The sequence below is a fragment of the Muscardinus avellanarius genome (assembly GCF_963383645.1).
Source record: "Muscardinus avellanarius genome assembly, chromosome: 2".
In the NCBI taxonomy this organism is placed as follows: Eukaryota; Metazoa; Chordata; class Mammalia; order Rodentia; family Gliridae; genus Muscardinus; species Muscardinus avellanarius.
In genome coordinates, this window is record NC_137787.1 from 137659242 (window position 1) to 137678803 (window position 19562).

Genomic DNA, 19562 nt, shown 5'->3' on the forward strand with positions numbered 1-19562 from the left:
ATCCTCCTGTCTCAACCTCCCAAGCACTGGGATCACAGGTGTGTGTCACGACGCCCTGCTTTGTCATGTATTTTCTAGAACCTGAGTCTTCTTCTCAAATGTCAAAGTTTGTTTCCCTTAAAGCCATTGAATATACTCTTCCCTGGCCCACCCAAGGTGGCCCAGCTTTCCCCCAGCGAAACATTACCACTCCAAAATTCCTACACATCCATCATCCCTCAGCACCAATACAATCCCCTCAAGAAGGACTCTCTGCTTTCCCTCTCATCTAAGTTGGATCCCCTCTAAAATCACTTGAATCATTCACTCTGCTCCTTTAGAGTAGAAGATTCCTAAGGGCAGAGACCCAGTACATTTTCCTCACCATACTATCCCCAGACCCTGGCACATTTTGGGAAATAGTTGCAGATAAGTGAATAATTGAGAGAGCAATTTACTTTTTTATTTTAAGGCGAAAAATTTAAATGCCCAAAGAAACAGAATCATGCGGATTACCAATTGCTTATATGCCAGGCTTCAGTGTTTCACAGGCAAGCTGCAACTGAACAAGAGTGATGCCAGGGGCCTAAAGATCCTTCACACCCAAAGCCCATCATCAACAGCTCGGGAAGGACCAATGAAGCTGCCTTTTTCCTGGGAAAGGTTGGTCTTTGCTCTTGTATTAATGCAGGAACAGACATCTTCTCATGAATGTTCTTTCCATCAACTGAGCTATGTCCATGTCCTTTGAAGAATGTCGTCACACTCTTTAAAGAGAACAGAAAATGAAAGGGCAGGTGGGGAGAGCTGCTGGTGGTGGTGTGTGCACAGACCCTCTGGCTCTTTCAGATCCCTTTCCTTGGTCAGTCCTGTATTTTCCTTTCACTGAGGTGTTCAGTTTTCTTCCTATGCTTCCATCCTTCAAATGGGTATATGACTTGTAGAGAAATATTTTTCTGAGCCTTTGAGTGTATGGAATTCACAAGAATAGCAGAATGTACCAACCTGAAAATTAAGAAGCATAAAATTTTCAGGTTGAATGAAATCGCCAAGATAGAGATCTGAACCCCCAGAACTTGTTTGAGAACAACAGTGCCCAGCCTGGTTGTTAAGCTTGGGTGGAAATAATAAGAATGCCATATTCAACAACCAAGCGTTTGCATCCAACATTCTGACATGGGCACTATTCTAACACAGATGCTCAATAATCTTTCTTTTTCTTCTTTTTTTCTTCATTAGTTCTTTTGTTCTTTTCTTTCCCTGACAAAGTGGTTAAATGATAATAGTATATTATTGCCCACAATCAGTATAATTCCTATTGTCATAAAAGCTAAAGCAGAATCCCATTTTGTTTGTGTATGTACTGGGAATTGAACCCAGGGGCATTCTACCTCTGAGGTACACTGCCAGCCCTATTTTTTATTCTTTATTTTGGAACAAGGTTTCACTAAGTTGCAGAAAGCCTCACTAAGTTGCTGAGGCTGGCCATGAAACTGTGATCCTTCTCTCTTAGCCTAGGAGACCAATTTTAAAGAAATAACCCCATGAAACAGTCATCTGGGCCTGTAGTCCCAGTTATTCAGGAGGCCAAGGCTAGATAATCTTGTGAGTCCACAAGTTCAAGACCAGCCTGGACAACACAGTAAAACTTCATCTCAAATTAACAATGATAATAATTATTATTTTGAAAATTACTTTAATTATAATAGTAATAAAATAGAAGAAGGAAAGTTAATAATAAGAGTGAGAGGTATAACTGACTTGGTTTGAAGGACCAAGAAATGACTTTCCAATTACCTGAAGATTAAGAAGGATTGCTTTCTTAAATGCCTTCCAAAATGTTTTATAAAATGCACCTCCTAAATGGTTGGTTAAAAACATCAGACTATTCTATGCTCGTATCACATTTTGTGCCTCTTATTCTTCAATTTGAAATGGTTTAATTAGAGATAGGATGAAAAAAAATCATGTTCATTTATCTGAGTATATAGTTTTTATGTTTCAGGCTCTGCACCTGGGAAAGGTTCAATTGGAAGCACCAATGGACACACACACACACACACACACACACACACACACATTTTTTTTTTACTTTGATGCTAGTAATTAAACCCAGGGGTGTTCTACCTCTGAGCCACATCCTCAGCCCTATTTTATTTTTTATTTTAAAACACTGTTTCACTAAGCTGTGTAGGGCCTCACTAAGTTGCTGAAGCTGGCGACCAATCTGGGATCCTCCCTTCTCAGCCTTCCAAGTACTGGAATTAAAAGCATGCATCATTAACCCAGGCTCACATCCCATATTTTTAAGCCATTTCAAGGTGATTGCATAATTCACTCATTTTTTGAGCTTATACATGATCTTCATGATTGCTACCAAACCACCACAACTTAGAAAGTGCTCCAGATATTAGAATTATAGCCAACAGTCTAGTCAAAGTATGGTTCCTTTGACCATCCTTTCTCTTTGACTTTCTCTAAATATCAACAAATACTGATTCTTAGGAAAGGAATCTCTAAGGTTGTATCTGGGAGATAGTAGATATTAAAAGGGGTATTTAAAACATTGTGACATTTTTAGTAATGTTTGATTTCATTAAAATATACAAGAATAAAATATAATATTATGAAATGCTTCTATAATTGAAATTCAAAATGTTGGTTACATGGATGTATATTTGTCACATTGTATTTTATAGTTTTTTAATAGAGCATCTGATTTGAAATCCCACAGCTACTTTATTTGTTAATTAATTAGCTAAATTCCACACATAACAGAGGACCATCAAGCTTCCATATCTGGATTTGTGCTACAAAAGGTGAAGAAAGTGCTTGTGAATACTGGCTGACTAGTGTGCGCTTCCTGATTTACGGATCTCCCTCTAGTGAGATGATGACTTCTTATTGAGACTGGATGAGGGTGGGCTCCCTTTGTGAAGTGTTTTAAAATGGCTTGCCAATTTACATTTTGATGGAGACCCAAAACCTCTCCCATTTACCTCTGCTTCTGGTCTCATCTCCCTTTCCCAGATCGCTGCAATGTCAATTCATTCCTCCCAAACTAGCAAGTTCTCACAAAGCATATGTGTGGACACATTTGATGAAATGAGTGCAAAGCGTTCTGTCAAAGAAAAATGAACTTGTGAGATGTTAGGGCCAAACTGTAAGAATGAAGGTCTTTTGTGCGAAAGGATGCTAGGTAAGCTTGCTTGCTTTGGGTTCAATTTCTAAATCTGGATGGCATCACTGACAAGTTTTGGGGTGAATTTTAGAAACTTTTTTCTCATTTATTCTTGCCATAGCTTATGATAGCTTCTTAAATAGAAGTTAAACCTCATTGAAGAAAACACTACCAAAGGGTGCTGCCAATGTCAATTGGCCCAAACAATGAATCTGAAATTGAAACTACCACAGGTTGGAGTGCCATGCAGTCACTTTAAGTACAGAACATCTATAAACAGGTGGTCACCTGCTGGCCTTAGGCAAGTAACCAATGCCAGGATATTACAGGAATCTCATGTAGACAGCCAAAGGGTGAATGCTGTCCTCATTGACTAAACAGGTCTTCACCAATGAATTTGTTATGCAATTTGAAGCAAGCATCTTCAGCTATTTTCTCACAGAATGGCATTGTGGCTAGGAAAAGCATCTTTTAAATCCTCATAGTTCTTTTGCATTTAGATTCATGTACTCATAGATTTCGTGACAAAGAAAAAAAATGTAATAACCAGATGGGCATGGTGGTGCATGCCTGTAATATCAGTACTTGGGAAGCTGAGACAGGATCTCAGATTTGAGGCTAGCCTCAGCAACCTAATGAGACCCTATTTCAAAATACAAATAGAGCTTTGGGTGTAGCTCAAACATGCAATGCCCCTGGGTTGAATACTCAGGATGGAGGAGGAAGAGGAAAAGGAGGCAGTGGCTATAATAACCAAGACATAAATGAATGAAAACCAGGGATCCTTGAGTTTTGTGACATTCTGAATTTTTATTGTACAGGCATCATTGTCACCATTATTATTCTGGATAAGCTAATACATTGATAATTTAGCTCTTCTGTTTTTTATTTTATCTATCATCCCAAAATGTGTTTTATTTATAAAGATAAGAACTGATGTGGTCATACATGAAAGAAACAAAATATTATCTTCATAGACAATTCTATAACCTCAAAAAAGGGCAATGTGGTAAAACAAACAAACAAACAAACAAACAAAACCCTGAATGACAGAAGTGAGGGACCCTTCTCTGAGCTAAATTCAGGGTGCCACTTTGTATTTGCTGTGATTTCTGTGAAGAATGTGTAATATGGGGAGTTCTCTAAATCAAATAAGAAAGTTTAACAGCCTCTTCTATTGCATTTAGTAGCCAGGTATAAAATAGGAATCCACGATTCCTATTTAGCAGCTAGTGAATTCACGATCTGCCCTTGAGCAAAGATGGCCTTAGATAGTCAGATTCACAGAAATGCAGGGGAGGTTTTCAGTTCCTTTCTCACTTCAGCTTTTCCCCAGAATCCTGTGCTGAGCCTTACCCCTTACTTGCACGGGGAGGAACCCGACTGCTCCCACACAGCCCGACTCCCACACACAGAGAGGGAGTTCGCCTCAGAGGAGGCATGAACCTACAAATGACAAGACGCCAGTGGGGAAAATTGGCAACTGCACAAAAAAAGACACAAAATAGTCTCCACCCACCAGTCATATGCTACTCCATCAGAAGAGAAGACAACGAGGACAAGGGAACTCATTGAGTTGAACACAATCCATTTTGAGCAATTTCTAATCAATTCAGGGACACCTCCTCTTCACCCCTCCTCTCCCTTCCATCATCTGTCTGCGTTTGTGTAGATGTGAGCATAGTATTAAGAAGACTTTGACAAGGGTGTCATTTTGATCTGAACACCTCAAAATGATTGGGGAGAAAAAAGTTCTCCTTTGCCGTTAACTCCAAAATAAAAAGTGAGAAAAAAAAATATCCCCAGGAGATCTACTTTTGGTGTTGAGTTTCACGGGATTGTCCTCACAATGGAGATAATTTCAAGGTGGGAGGGAGGATTTGATACATTTCCATCATTTATTAGGAAAGGATTAGTCAGGCCAGCCCAGCTGGACCTAATTTTTTCCTACTCATAAGAACTTTAAGGGGAAAGAACTTGGAATTTGTAGCAAATCGTGGGATCCTGCACATATCTTTAACATCTTGGAGTTCTTTCTCTGATTCATGAAATCAAGATGGTTCCTAAATTAGGCCACTGTGAATACTACCCAAAGTCGTGTATGCAAAAGGGTTTCCTGAGTACATTACTTGTATGGGTACACAACGATGGTTTTATTGAACAAAAACATAGAGTTCAAAATCTGCAACAATGAGAGCTTAACCTTGCTCACCACTTAGGCTGGGGCGGCATGCATCGAACCTCTGTCCCGCAGATGCCCTGCATGTGCGTGTACAGTTATTTTCCATATATATACTTTCAGTGAGCTCAAAGTGACGCATTGGGACATGCACACGTCACTTGGTGTGTTTCCCTGTGGATTCCCCCCTGCTCCCAATCCTCCTTTCCCATGCTTGTTAGTGAGATTGGCAGTGAGACCTTCCAATATGGGCGTAGCATTGTTCAATCTGTTTCCTTTCTCAAGCCTCATTTCCCCTTCCTACCTCCTTTTCTCATCCCTTCCCACTATGTTACTGGTCGCTCTCCTCATCTATCTAAAGTCCCCTTTCATTCTTACTTTCCCTCTATGCTTCCAATATGAGAGAAAATGATGACCCTTGACTTTCTGAGACTGGTTGATCTGACTTGGCATGATGTTCCCAAGTTCCATCCGTTTTCCTGAAAATGACACCACTTTGTTCTTCTTTGTAGCTCAGTGCATACACCACGTTTTCTCTGTCCACTCACCTGTTGACAGCTACCTAGGTTGGTTCCACAATTTGGTTCCTGTGAATTGATGCATGCACAATTCTTATGCCAAGGAGATCCTGAGTGTGAACAGGAGGAGGGAAGACCCATTGTTCTCACTTGTGTGATTTGTTTTTAAGGTCTCCACTCCAGGCACAGTGACCTCACACAGCTTGTGCTTGCAATGACACAGGCCATGCCCAAAACACCTGTCTTTCTGTCAACTTGTTTACTCTCCTAGGAGTTCTAGCATCACACCTGCAGTTTCTCTCTTTTTTTCTCCCTTCCCCCATCATTTTTTGCCATATTTGTTAAAGAAATTGAGTGATTTGTTCTGTAAAGTTGTGTGTGTGTGTGTGTGTGTGTGTGTGTGTGTGTGTGTGTGTGTTACTGGGGATTGAACTCAGGGGCATTCTACTTCTCAGCTCTTTTTAAATTTTTGAAACAGGTTCTCACTAAGTTGCAAATGGTCTTGCTAAGTTGCTGAGGCTGGCTTTGAACTTGTGATTCTCTTGTCTCAGCCTCCCAAGTACTAGGATTACAAGTGTGTGCCAGCATGGCTGGCTTACACTCATATTCGTAATGCTTCTCTGTGTTTATGCATTTCCTATAAAATTAGAGCTAAACCTAGAGGTTTAATAGATTCCGATTCACTGTATCCTATTGTAGCTTTAATTGCATCTCTTAGTATGAGTGATGTTGACTACTTTTGTCATTTAAGAGTCATTTATAATTATTGGCACAAACTATAAAGTTGGTAGACATGTTATCTAGTTATAGAAGTTCTTTGAATTTTTAGAATATTAACACTTTTTGATACAGGTTGAAAATATTTTATTCTAATTATCAAGATTTTTACTTTGCTTTTATTGTTTTTGTCATAAAAAGTATTTTAGAAGAATACAATTATCTATTTTTCCCTGATTGCCTATGGAGTTTGAGTTGTCATTTGTAAAGATTTTCTCATTCCAGGTTATAGTGTAATTCATTTATATTCTCTTCTAAACCTTGTGCAATTTACAGTTACATTTAGGTCCTTAAATGACTCTAAAGGACCCCTGGAGTATTGTATGAGGAATGGATTCTAGTTCATGCTTTTTTATACAGCTCTTCAGGCATCTTAGTACTCCTTGATACAAAGTCCATAATTTCCCCACAGATTTGAGATTCTGTCTCTATCATATATTATATTTTTATGCATACTAAATTTATGTTTGAATTTCTAATTTTGCCTAATAATTTCCCATATGTCAATATCATCTACTTTAAAATATATTTATATGCATACTTAAAACCATATTTATATATGTTTTGGTATTAAAATTAAATTATCCTCATTGTTCTTTTTTATAGTTTCCTATTACTACTGTTGCTTGTTTGTCCTTTTGGAAAAAATTTTGTAATTAATTTGCTAAGCTACAGAAAACATAGTTTACTAGTTTTTCAATTGAATTTCATTTAATTTATAAGTTGATCTACAGAGAACACACATATTTATAAGGTTGAATTTTTATATCAAACAGCATAGTCTATGTTTCCACCTGTTCAACTCTCCATATATATCTTAGGCAGTGTCTTAAAATTTTTACCTCATAGGTCTCGTATTATCCTAATGGCGTTTGCTGCCTTTCAACCCGCTGGCTTATGTTTCCCATCATTTAAGAAAATTCCTGGTCTCTTAAAATATTATTTTATTCTTTTTTTTTTTTTTTTTTTTGCAGTACTGGGGATGGAACCCACGGGCATTATACCTCTGAGCTACACCCTATTTTTTACCCTTCCTTCCTTCCTTCCTTCCTTTCCTTCTTTCTCTTGCGGGTCTAGGGATGGAACCCAGGGGCATTCAACCTCTGAGCCACACCCCCTGCCCTATTTTTTATTCTTTTTTATTTTAAAATAGGGTCTCATTAAGTTGCAGAAGGCCTCACTAAGTAGCTGAGGCTGTCTGCGAACCGCAATCCTCAGATCTCCGTCTCCCAAATGCTGGGATTGCAAGCGTGCGCCACCACGCCTGACCCTTTACTCTTTATTTTGAAACAGGGTCTCTCTGAGTTTCAAAGGGCCTCACTAAGTAGAAGCTGAGGATGTCGGCAAACCGCGATCCTCCTGTCTCAGCCTCCCAAATGCTGGGATCACAAGCCAGGCTACTTATTCTTTTTGAAAGATTTCAATTCTCTATGATAATCTTCATGCTAAAATCTCTTTATGTTTAACGCTTAATTAATCACATTCATCATAGCCATGAGGTCCTTGTCTGCTAATTCTAATAACAAATCAGCAGTGAGACTTGTCAGTTTTCTCCTCAGACTTTCCATTGTACAGTCTGTTGTGTGATTTTATTTAATAATGTTGGACAGTGTTCAGAAACTTTTTAGAACTTTCAGATGATCATATCTTCCTCCAGGGAGACTTCACCCTTTCCTCCACTTGGCAGATTGTGTTTTAATCCAGCTATGTATTGAGATCATTAGAAGCTGATCTGCAGTTTCAAGGAGACTGTCTCTGGCTTACCTTTCTCCAGAACAGCCCTACATTAGTTTTCTATGTTTCCAATAACAAATCACCGCGAATTTCACGGCTCAATGCAGCACATGCTCGTTATCTTACGGTTCTATCTCTCAGAAGGCCGACCTGGATTTCACTGGGCAGCGATCACGTTGGGGCAGAGATGGCTTCTTTTAAGGAGCTCTGGAGGAAGATCCATCTCCTTGCGTTTTGTGGCTGCTAAAGGCCTATAAATTCCTTGGCTCGTGGCCCTTTCTCCATCTTCAGGGCCAGCAGTAGAATGTCTTCCAATCTCTAGCTCTACTTCTTTAATAACACTGTCTTCTTTCTATCTTTCACATTCCTCGTGATTACATTGGAAACTCTGATAATCCATGATACTCTCCCCATCTCCAAACCCTCAATTTATCTTCCTTTTCCCACACAAAAGATACAAGGGGTTCTGGGTACCGGGGTACCCAGATGGGTACCCCATCTTTGGGGGCCGCTAGTCTACCCATCGAGAGTCCACCAACTAAGTACAATTGCCAGATTTAACAAATAAAAATATAGAATTCCCTGTTAAATCTGAGTTTCAGATAGTGAATGATTTTTTTGTTTTGTGTTTTAAATGTTTTCATGTAACTTTTTGCCTATCTTTAATCATCCACCTTTATCTGCATACTTAAAATAAAAGTTGTTGATTGCCTATCTGAGCTTCATATTTAACTGGATCTATTCTGTCTTCATCTCCAAGCCTGATGTATTCTAGAGACACTTCCTCTGGCTGCTCCTGAGCTCCAGTCCTCTCCTCAGAATGGCAGGATGGCCAATAGCTCAAATAGACTTTTCAGAAAATCTTTGCTTAGCTTCTTAAACACACACACAAACATGTGCATGCTCTTATATATATTTATATATACATATATATACTTTTATATGTATACTTTATATCTACACACATATGAATATTATATATAATCCAGAGACATTCTACCTCTGAACTAAGTCCCTGGCCCTTTTTTTATTTTATATTTTGAAACAGGGTCTCCACAAGTTGCTAAGGCTGGCCTCAAATCTGCAATCCTCCTGTCTTTGCCTCCCAAGTATTGGGATTACAGGTAAATGTCTTAAAGAAACACATTCATGAGCTAGGCTCAGTTCTCTGATCCACACTTCTCCCATTAGAATTTTATGCCATCAATGATCTAATTTGGTGTATTTATCTGTATGAAGCGGTCATAATCCCTATTGATTTCTTTATTTCTCCAGCAGTGGCCCTCTGTCTGGGCTTTGATACTGCACCCAAAGCCAGCAAACTCTTCCCAAGCAGGAAGCAGCTTCCGCTCTGAGCTCACCTGCCACTGTTCCCCCTCTCTCGGGAATCCTGCAGTGCTGGGTCCTGGGTTCTTCAGCAGCCCTCCCTCACACTTCAGTACAGCTCTGAGTTTGCCAGGCAGGAGTATTGTTTGGCTGCAAGTTCCTTTCTCAACCCTGGCCTCTGACAGCAAACCCAGCCCTTCGCTGAGGATTCTCACAGCTGTAGAAGGTGTTGGTGAGCACAGGGGGAAAAACATGGCGGTGGTGTGGTGACCTCAGGCTGGAGAATGTGGGCTTGGCACATGCGGAGTTGCTTGGGCCTCAGAGACCTTGGCAGGAACATTTGACCTGGATGGAAGCCAAGAGGCCCCCTAAGCAGGGGGAAGTTAGTTGGCAGTGGCTATTTCCTGCACACTCAGCTTTCCTGGCCCCGGGCTGGAGCCTTGTCTTGGGCCCAATAATGTAAAGAAGCAAAATTTTCATATAAATGACTTTTTAAACTTTTGCCTATCTTTAATCATCCACCTTTATCTGCAAATATGGCACCACTACTTCTCCAGTGATAAGGATCATCTTGCTCCTGACCCTGGGTCAGCCATCAACATGGTTTGGATCTTAAATATCTCCCAAAGACTCATGTGATGAAGGTTTGGTCCCCAGATTCTGGCATCACTATAAAGCGGTGAAAACTTTAAGAGTTGGGGCCTGGCAGAAGAAAGTTAGGTCATTGGGGGATGCCTTTGAAAGGGATTTTGGGACCCCAGCCCCTTCCTGACTTTAGCTTTTGCTTCCTCACTGGCATGAGGTGAGCAGCCTTGCTCTACCATGAATTCACCACCTGATGTTCTGTCTCACCAGAAGCCCAAAGCAACGGAGCCAATTGACCACTGCCTGAAACCATGAGACAAAATAAGCCTCATCGCCTATGCTGTCACAGCGGGACATAGAGATCCATACAGCTAAGGTCAAAGGCAGGTAGATAGCAGTGAAGGAACATGTATACAATTCACGGTTCTTAAAGAGCTATGGGCTGGGAGCCTGTTATAGTTTGGATGGCTTTGGGCCAGGTTTGAAGCTAGGGTGTGGCTGGAAGAAGTGGATTGATGAGGGTGTGGCCCCGGGGACTGTATCTGTGCCAGACCCCTTCTATCTGCCTGTTTCCTGGCTGCCATGATATCAGAGTGGCGTTTCCTTCTCCGTTGTTCCCCAAAGCTCTGTTGCTGAATGGTTTCTGTCTCGGAAAGAGACTGAAACCTTTGAAATCTCTGAAACCATAATTGAATAAACCTTTTTGCCTCTAAGTTGTGCTTGTCAGGTATTTTGGTCATGGCAATGAGAAAAAATGAATGAAACAGGCAAATACTCTTTTAGTATTCTAAAGTCAACATATTGGGATGCATTCTCAGGAAGATTATCTCTAAAAGCAACAATTTTATTGAAGGCATTTCAGTAAGACATTTGATTGTTCAATTGCTACTGTTTTATGAAAAATTCTGACATACATAAAATTAGATATAATAATATAATAAACGCAACTTCCCTAGACATCAGGACTCACCAAGGTTCTTTCAGATATCACCTCCATCCCTGCATATTTTCTCCTAGAATAGTATATAAAGCAAATCCCAGATATCAGAGACATCTCGTGCCTTCTTTCTATAAGTATTTAGAAAACATTTATTCATCTATTCACGACTTTAGCAGGTGAGCATAGAGATGAGTTAAATATGGTTGTCACACTAAAGGAAATTAGATAGACCCCTAAGAGCCCCAATTTATAGCACAAATGATAAATGCTATGAAAGAGGTATAGATATATTGCTGTAGAAAGTCAGTGTAAGTGTGGAGAATTTAAGACAGAAGGGTTGAAAGAAAGCTTTGTAATGGAGGCAACATCAGTTGAGAATGAACCAGCTCCTTCCCCTAACCTGTGTCTGCCCCCTTTTCTTTTAGATACAGGGCATAACAGAAGAAACATGTTTCTTTTAAAAAAAATGGATCCACCTCATATACCAGATATTAAAGATAACTTCAGCCCAATTTGGTGAAAGAGAATTCAAAGAAGACAAAGTTTTCTATGAGCCTGACAAAATAAGAACTAAAACAATGATGAAAATTAAAGATAACTATAGTCCTTGTACACCGGAGGTTGTATTTGTAACACAAATATGTGCTGTGTTTATGTGAAGACACTGGAGTGAGAACACATATTTCCAGCATTAAGTTTAGGCTTGGAGCTAGCAAAATGTCAACAAACAAAGAGTATGGTGTCAGAGTAAACCTTGAAATGAGTAGAGCCTCTTCTTTAGGATGTCTATGTTGAGGCATAAAGAAAACTCAACTGTGTACGGAAAAGGAAATCATCACAGTCAGTTGCATTTTCTTTTTTTTTTTTGTTGTACTGGGGTTCCTGGAAACCCTTTTACCTCCAGGCTACACTCCCAGACCTATTTTATATTTTTATTTGGAAACAGGGTCTCTTAAGCCAGCGAGGCTGGCTTCAAACTTGCGCGATCCTCCTGTCTCCGCCTCCCAAGCGCCGGGATTACAAGCGTGCGCCACCATGCCCAACTAGATTTTCTTCGTAAAGTGGAAGCAAGGTCACATGCCAAGAGTAGGGAGTAGGTATTATTTGGAAGCCAGAGAGGCAGAAAGTCATAAAACTACACACTCCCATGTCTTCCCTACATTTTCTAATTGACTATGAATGAGGTAATACTACATGACTAATTCTGGCCAATAAGTTGTATGCATAAAATATTACATGGTGGAGAGCCCAGTCAATCAGTTCTGGTCATCGAAGTTAATTTTTTGTTCTGCTATCTGCTAACCCTTTGGAGGTCTATTTGCTAGTGGAGCACGGGATAGCTTCTCCTTACTGGAGCTACATCCAGTGTCCAGCTGAAGGCAGACTGTTTAAATTTATAGCTCTCCAGATCTAGGAAGCCCCTGTGGTTCCACCCAGTGTGCTGCCGCTGGACACCTGAGATGAGATAAAACCCTGAGGACAGCCACTCTGTCTCACAATCCCCCACTCAGAACCTAACATGGCATTGAACAAAGTTCCATTGAATGTGAAAATAGATGTGAAGAAAGCCTTGGAGGTTGACCATTTGGATCTCATGATTCTTAAAGAGCGAAGAAGAAACTTTAGACATTTCAGTTAGAAAAATAAGGCAGTGGTCCAAAGAGATAGCTCTGGGAAGAGTGTTTGAATTTTCAGGGTCATCGTGTTCATTGTGTTCAATAACAATAAAATGATTGAGCAGAATAAGTTCCCACAGACAAGGCTTAGGCTTAAGTATCCGATCCAGCCAGGACACTCGCTCAGACACCATGCCGATTTAAAAATTATACACACTGTTCTGTGGCTCCCCCAAATATTTTTGATCAAATATACAGTTTCAAAGCAACAGTAGATGTGAGTCCTGGAACATAGCAGAGTCTCGGAGAATGTTTCAAAAACAACACAATCATTATAGAATCAAGACATTTTAGAGATGATCTTAAGGTATCATAAAACTTTCTTCTTAGAAAAATAAAGTAGTTCCTGCCAACAGCATTGGTGTGAGGTCAGGAGGTTTTCTATCTTAAGTGCCTAAAAAACTAAGGGGAAAGGACATGAAAGCAATATAAATATCAGCCTAAGAAATCATGACAGAATAGACTCTCATAATGCTTTCATAGACACAGCAGTTTAGTACTTAAAAGAGCAGAGTAGAATAAACCCATGATTTCTCATTATAGAAGATAATAATTACAATTGACATTTAGATAGTATTTTGGAATCTGAAGCAGCTTCTCATATATCATGCTATTTACTTCTTACAACAAATATCTGGAGTAGGTAATATAATTATTTTTATTTGGAATAAAGCAAACAACAGGCTATTGACACTGTCCACTTTCTATTATAGTAATATTGTCAAAAATTAGGCAGAAATACAAGTGTTCCATTGAATCCCTTTGGGTGTTTGAGCCAGAGCTAAGTACAATTGTGGAGTTCTCAGAGACACCAGAGCCCCCCGCCCACCAGCCCCTCCTCATGGGCTGTCCCATCTGTCCAGTCGACTAGGTAGGATTCTTGTGCATAGTTGCCTGTCACCAGGGGCTCAGACTAAACCACATGTCCAACTTTGAGGAAACATACACATACTCCCTCACAGATGTGTCCAATGTCACTTGTGTTTTTCAAGTTATGTTCTAAATATACAAGAAGAAATGTTTGTCTATGCTACAGGCTGGACCTAATGTAGTAGACACTAGCACTCCAACCAAAGCACTTAGCTTTGGCACTACTTACAGAAGTCTTAAACAGTCTTGTGCCTTTTAAGAAGTAGAATCTTAAAATTGCCTTTGAGGCTCTGTGGCCCTTTGCTTTAGGAAAGACACTTGAGCAGACTCTTGAGGGAGAAAATGCAACTCTTGGAAAAAGATGGATAGAGCGACTTAAAGGCTAGCAGATGTAAGTTGCATCGTATTTCTCTTGCAAAAATGGAAAAGTCTCTAAATTTGGATTAAGTCATATAGACTAACTAGAGTCAGATGTGGCCTACCAACCAGGACATCTGAGAAATGTGTTGTTAGATGGTTTTGTCACTGTGTATCATAGAGTTGCACAAATATAGATGGGATAGCCTATGAGTGGCAGGCTGTGTGGGGTGTGCTTCTTCTTCCGAGGACTGTCAGGAGCAAAACAACATGTGATGAAGTCAAACAGAGAAGAAAACACTGCAGTCAAGAGACTCAGTACAGGAGATGTTTGCGGCTACTGCCGACATAATACACCATACTGTTTCACGATAAACTATTTTTTTGTAAGTAGGAATATACTCTAAAATAACAATAAAAAGTATAGTATTAAATACATAAACCAGTAATATAGTCATTTACTATCATTATGATTATGTAGCGTACATAATTGTACTTGCCATACTTTTGTCTGACTGACAGCACAGCATGTTTGTTTATACCAGCATCACCCTAAGCACATGAATAATGTGTCTTTCTCCAAGTTCCGATGGCTCCAATGTTACTGTATGGTATTTTTCAGCGCCATCATAATCTGATGAAACTGTCATTGCGTATGTGGTCCATTGTTGAACAAAATGTCATTATGAGGAGCATGACTAGTTAGTTGTCCTAACCATGCTCTCTTCTATCCTGGATGCTCCTAGTCTTGAGGCTTCTTCTTTAGCATTTGTTTGCAGGGAAAGCAGAAATGAAATGCACAAGATGTGACCTATGCTTCCTCTCCATGATAATGAGCACTTAAAAAGGAATCAAGAGGGTTTTGTGCAGTTCTTCCTAGATTGTACTGCTCTCTCACACATAATGTTGCTGAACATTGAATAGCCCAAGCTTTGGTAAATCTATTGTTATGAAGCAATTATGGAATTTACTTGAGGGCTTACATCTAGATAACACTTGTGAAAAGGGTGAGATATTTCCTGAAGGGAATAAACATTTATGCAGCCAGTCATTTTGGAGAAGATGATCCCATATTACTTGACACATTCTAAGTCCAATCTCCTCATTTATCTTGGGTGATCTTCTCCAGCACTTTGATATTTAACATTTTGCCTGTTATGTAGGAATGAACTGGAGTTAAGCAGGGCTGACCCAGTATATAACTATGAGAATCCAGAGGGCTTATGTAGTGACTACCTATATAAAAATCTATGCTTATTATTATTTACATTAATAATATAATCTACCTGGCATTTTCTTCCATTATTTATTTATCTTATAATTTCCCTTCCATTATCATTGTAATCTTATTAAAAGCTCTGTTTTAGGTTATTTTACAAGGAATTCTGAGAAGCAGCTTGTCCCCAGCTTGGTACTGAGTACCAAAGGGGAGTGATAGGGACTGTGCCGTCACTGGAAGAGAGCCACTGTTACGACTGGGGTGGTGCCCTCAGAAGAACATCAGCAGCTGTAGCCTGGTGGCTCAGGAACAAAGTAGAAGAACCAAAGCCCTGGGATCTGAATCCCAACGACTTCACAGAATCACTGGGCAGAGGAAATTCTGTCAATACAGTGATAGAGCCTCAGGCCACTAAAGTAAACTACACTTAAAAATGGGACAGATTAAAGCAATTCTATTACAAAGAACATGTGCAGGGGGAAATAGTCAATGATGAATAGAAGCTAGTATCCTTCTAGTAAAATCAGGGAAATTCCCTTTCATTTTGTTTGGGGTTTCTCTGCCCATCTCATACTGACAGAAGAAATAAGCATAGATCGAGAAAGCAATCTGAGGTCAACATTTTCTTTTGTGTGTTCCAGGGATTACCTGTCCAGAAAAACTACTTAAAACACTGCAGGGCCCTAAATCCACTTTTACAAATCCTTTTATTTTTGCCATCTTTATTTAAATTAGAAAGCAAACTCATGTATTACAAAAACATTTTAAAAGCCGGGCGTGGTGGCGCACACTTGTAATCCCAGCATTCAGGAGGCTGAGACTGGAGGATCGCGGTTTGTGGAAAGCCTCAGCTACTTAGTGAGGCCCTCTGCAACTTAGTGAAATCCTGTCTCAAAATAAAGAAACTCAAAATTAGAGCCTTGGCAGTATCGCAAATAAAAGGAAGCATGTGAGAAATCTTGATTGCATGTTGTTCTCTATCACTCCTGTTTTGGGGAAAAACCTCTAAAAGTAGAGTATTTCAATCCACTTAGCTAATGGAATCTTATTTGATACCCACTTTTCTCTTGTGATTCTGGGAACACTGAGTTCTTCAGCCTTCCTCAACCTCTGTTCCATCATCTTTAAAATTATGGCATTAATAGTGCTGCCTCACCATTTTACGGAAGAGAACCAACATGTGTACTGTCCAGCAAGTGTTCAATAAGTACAAAAATTATCATTTCAACACTATTATATAGTCAGACATTTTTGCATGAGATGAAGAGAAGCTACAAATGTTCCTGTCTCTCTTGCTCTATAATTATGGTTGTGTTGCCTGTATTGTAAACTGATATTTTCAGTGCCCTCAACTTATATATGGAAAGTATCTTCCTGCCTAAAAAGTTTGAGTCAGTCCACAAAGATGATAATCTTTATCATTACCAGTGTGACTTTTTTCAATATTTGAATTATATTTCTCAAAGTAGCACAGACTCCTATCTTGAGGAATCTATTAAGAATTTGCACTCAATATCCCTATATCCATGAACATATTGACAAAGATTCATATATAAAAGAGATTTTTAAGAGACCTTCTACATGGTTCATTTGAAAGAGAAAAATTCCTCCACATCACAACGAGGAAGCACTTGTGGACAAAGGGAACAGCAGCCCTGGGCCTCAGCTCCCTAGGGGGCCTGGACAGCTGTGCACCAGGCCTGGCTTCCCCATCAGCTTCCTCTCTGGCTTTGGCAGAGCTACACAGGGCGTGGAACCAAAAGCATGCCCACACGATAGCATGGTTATCTTGGCATGAAAGCGACTGTTGCAAATTGGCATGCTACTTCAAAAGAACCTGGAAACAAAAGCAGATGTGAGTTTTGACATTGGATCTGGGAGCTGGGATGGCAGAGCACAGGAAAAGGTGAAACACTTTGCTTTAAGCATGCAAAGTATACAACTGCTCCAACTGGGTGGCTAACTCAACTGATTTTTAAAAACCAAACTTCACATATATACATATATGGTTCTTCCATATATGGGTTTGGTTTGAGAGATGTCTAAAGGCACCTCTCTCTCTCTCTCTCTCTCTCTCTCTCTCTCTCTCTCTCTCTCTCTCTCTCTCTCTCTCTCTCATTTTGCCACTCTTTTGATTCTTCTCTCCATTTTTCTGTCCCATCAAATAAAAATTCACTGGTGAGAACATAAGCCTATTTCTATTTGAAGATTTCCAAGGGCACTTGTAATAATCACCTTTGAGGAGGATAATTAGGAACCCCGTGACATTGTACCGCCTGCATACCTGGTGACTGCCTTCTTTTATGCCAATTAACACAGGCCTGTTTTCCAGTAATGGGAAAATTTGGCCAGACCCACTAAATCTCATTTGCTTGTCAGACCTGAGGGGCACTGCAGATACAACCTGCTGAAGAGGAGGAAGCAAAAGCCCCCACTATGAAATGGCAGCTGCAAAGACTAGGCAGAACCCAGAGCAGGATCGTGGCACTGTGCCCACGCAGGAGGATTTGTGAGGCGGCCTGAGGACAGGAAGGGACCGCCTTCATTAGTTGCCTATCCTCTTAAAGCCTTGGAGAAGGAGTTTGGAGGAGCTGTAGAAGCCCCAGAACCAAAGATTGACTCCTTCATTTTAAGGAGCCATGAAATACCTGGTCAAAGAGGAAGTTAACCTTAGAAGGCAGATAAAGAGAAAAGAACAAGAGTGGAGGGAAAAAGAAGAGAAAAGGATAAGAGGAAGTTGTAGAAATGGGCCTAATTTCAGGCAGTTGGTGACATTTACACAAACGATCCTGAGGTGGGGGATTAGGAATCTTCAGTATTCATTCCGAGACATAATACTTCCATGTTCTAGTCTCTCCTCAATATCCTGTACAAACCCACCCAATCCTTAAATGCTGGTGCTCTCTGGGGATTGCTAGACCCTTCCCTTCTCATGTTACACACTCTTCCTGGTATATGCACACACTCCAATATTCCTATGGCATCAGTAGTTATCTGAATTCTGAGGACTCTCCTCTGTACGGAGTCTTATGTCTCTGGGTGACTGCCAGCTGGGCTTCTCCATGCAAATCTCTGCACAGACACCAAACTTAACATGCTAAAGACAACGTGCCACTTTTCCCTCAAAGCTTGTGCTTCTTTCTCAGTGCCAAGTCCCTATGAATAGCATAATCATTCACCCTGATTAGAAATCTGAATGGACAGTTCACAAATCCATCTCCTCCTCTCCATTCTAAGTACCATAACTTCAGTTCCAACCCATTTGTTTTTCATCTGGATTGCAGTCTGGCATCCATCTCTCTAATCTCATCTCCTGGTCAGTTCTTCACAGTGTTCTAATGGTGACATTTACAGAGGATAAAACATGCTGGGCAGTGGAGATTCAGTTCTTGTCTTAGAATTTTGGAGTGCCGTGGCTGAGAATGATAAAGCCACCCTGAAGAGCCATAGAACTACCAGCCATCCCCTTTCTGGGGCTTATCAAAAAGTAGACCAATGAGTCCTTCACCTCTCACCGCCACCACTGTATCCAGCGCGCGCGCGCACACACACACACACACACACACACAAACACACACACACACACACACACACACACACACACAACTGAAGACTGAAGCTTATTAAGTCATTAAGGCAGGGTAGAGAGGCCACTAGGGCCTGGGGTAGAGGAAAGTGCTTTGGGTTTTTTACTCTTTCTCATAGGTAGCAGAGGGGAGATTGTCCCTCAAGAAAGGGATGTGCAATTTAAGGTTTTTTTTTTCATACAGAATAAAGTATCTGCAGAGGATGCCAGTGCCTTACTCCTCATTATGATGTTCACTGATTGAAGTTGCCTGGGAGGCCCATTCCAGGGACTCAAAGCAGAATGCAAAAGAAGTTCCTGGGACAACATTGACTTTCATTCCCTGGTGTTTGCTAATATGTGTGAAGATAAAAGCAGATGCCTTTCTTTCCATTGGAGTCTGAGGACAGCTCAGATAGTGGAAAGGGAAAATAGCAGACCAGCCTGAGCTCCCAATAAGGATACAGATATTTCTATGGGAAAATAGATGCCACAGAAAGAAGGTAGACTCTGGCTATCCTTAAGGGATAGGGGTATTCTTTTTGAAGCAAGAGCTGGAGAGGTGTCACAAAAGGAGATCTTTAGAATGCATCACCCAGGGACTTCCGGGAAGATGGCGACCGAGAAAAGCGGGGCTTAAGAGTCCCGCTAACAAC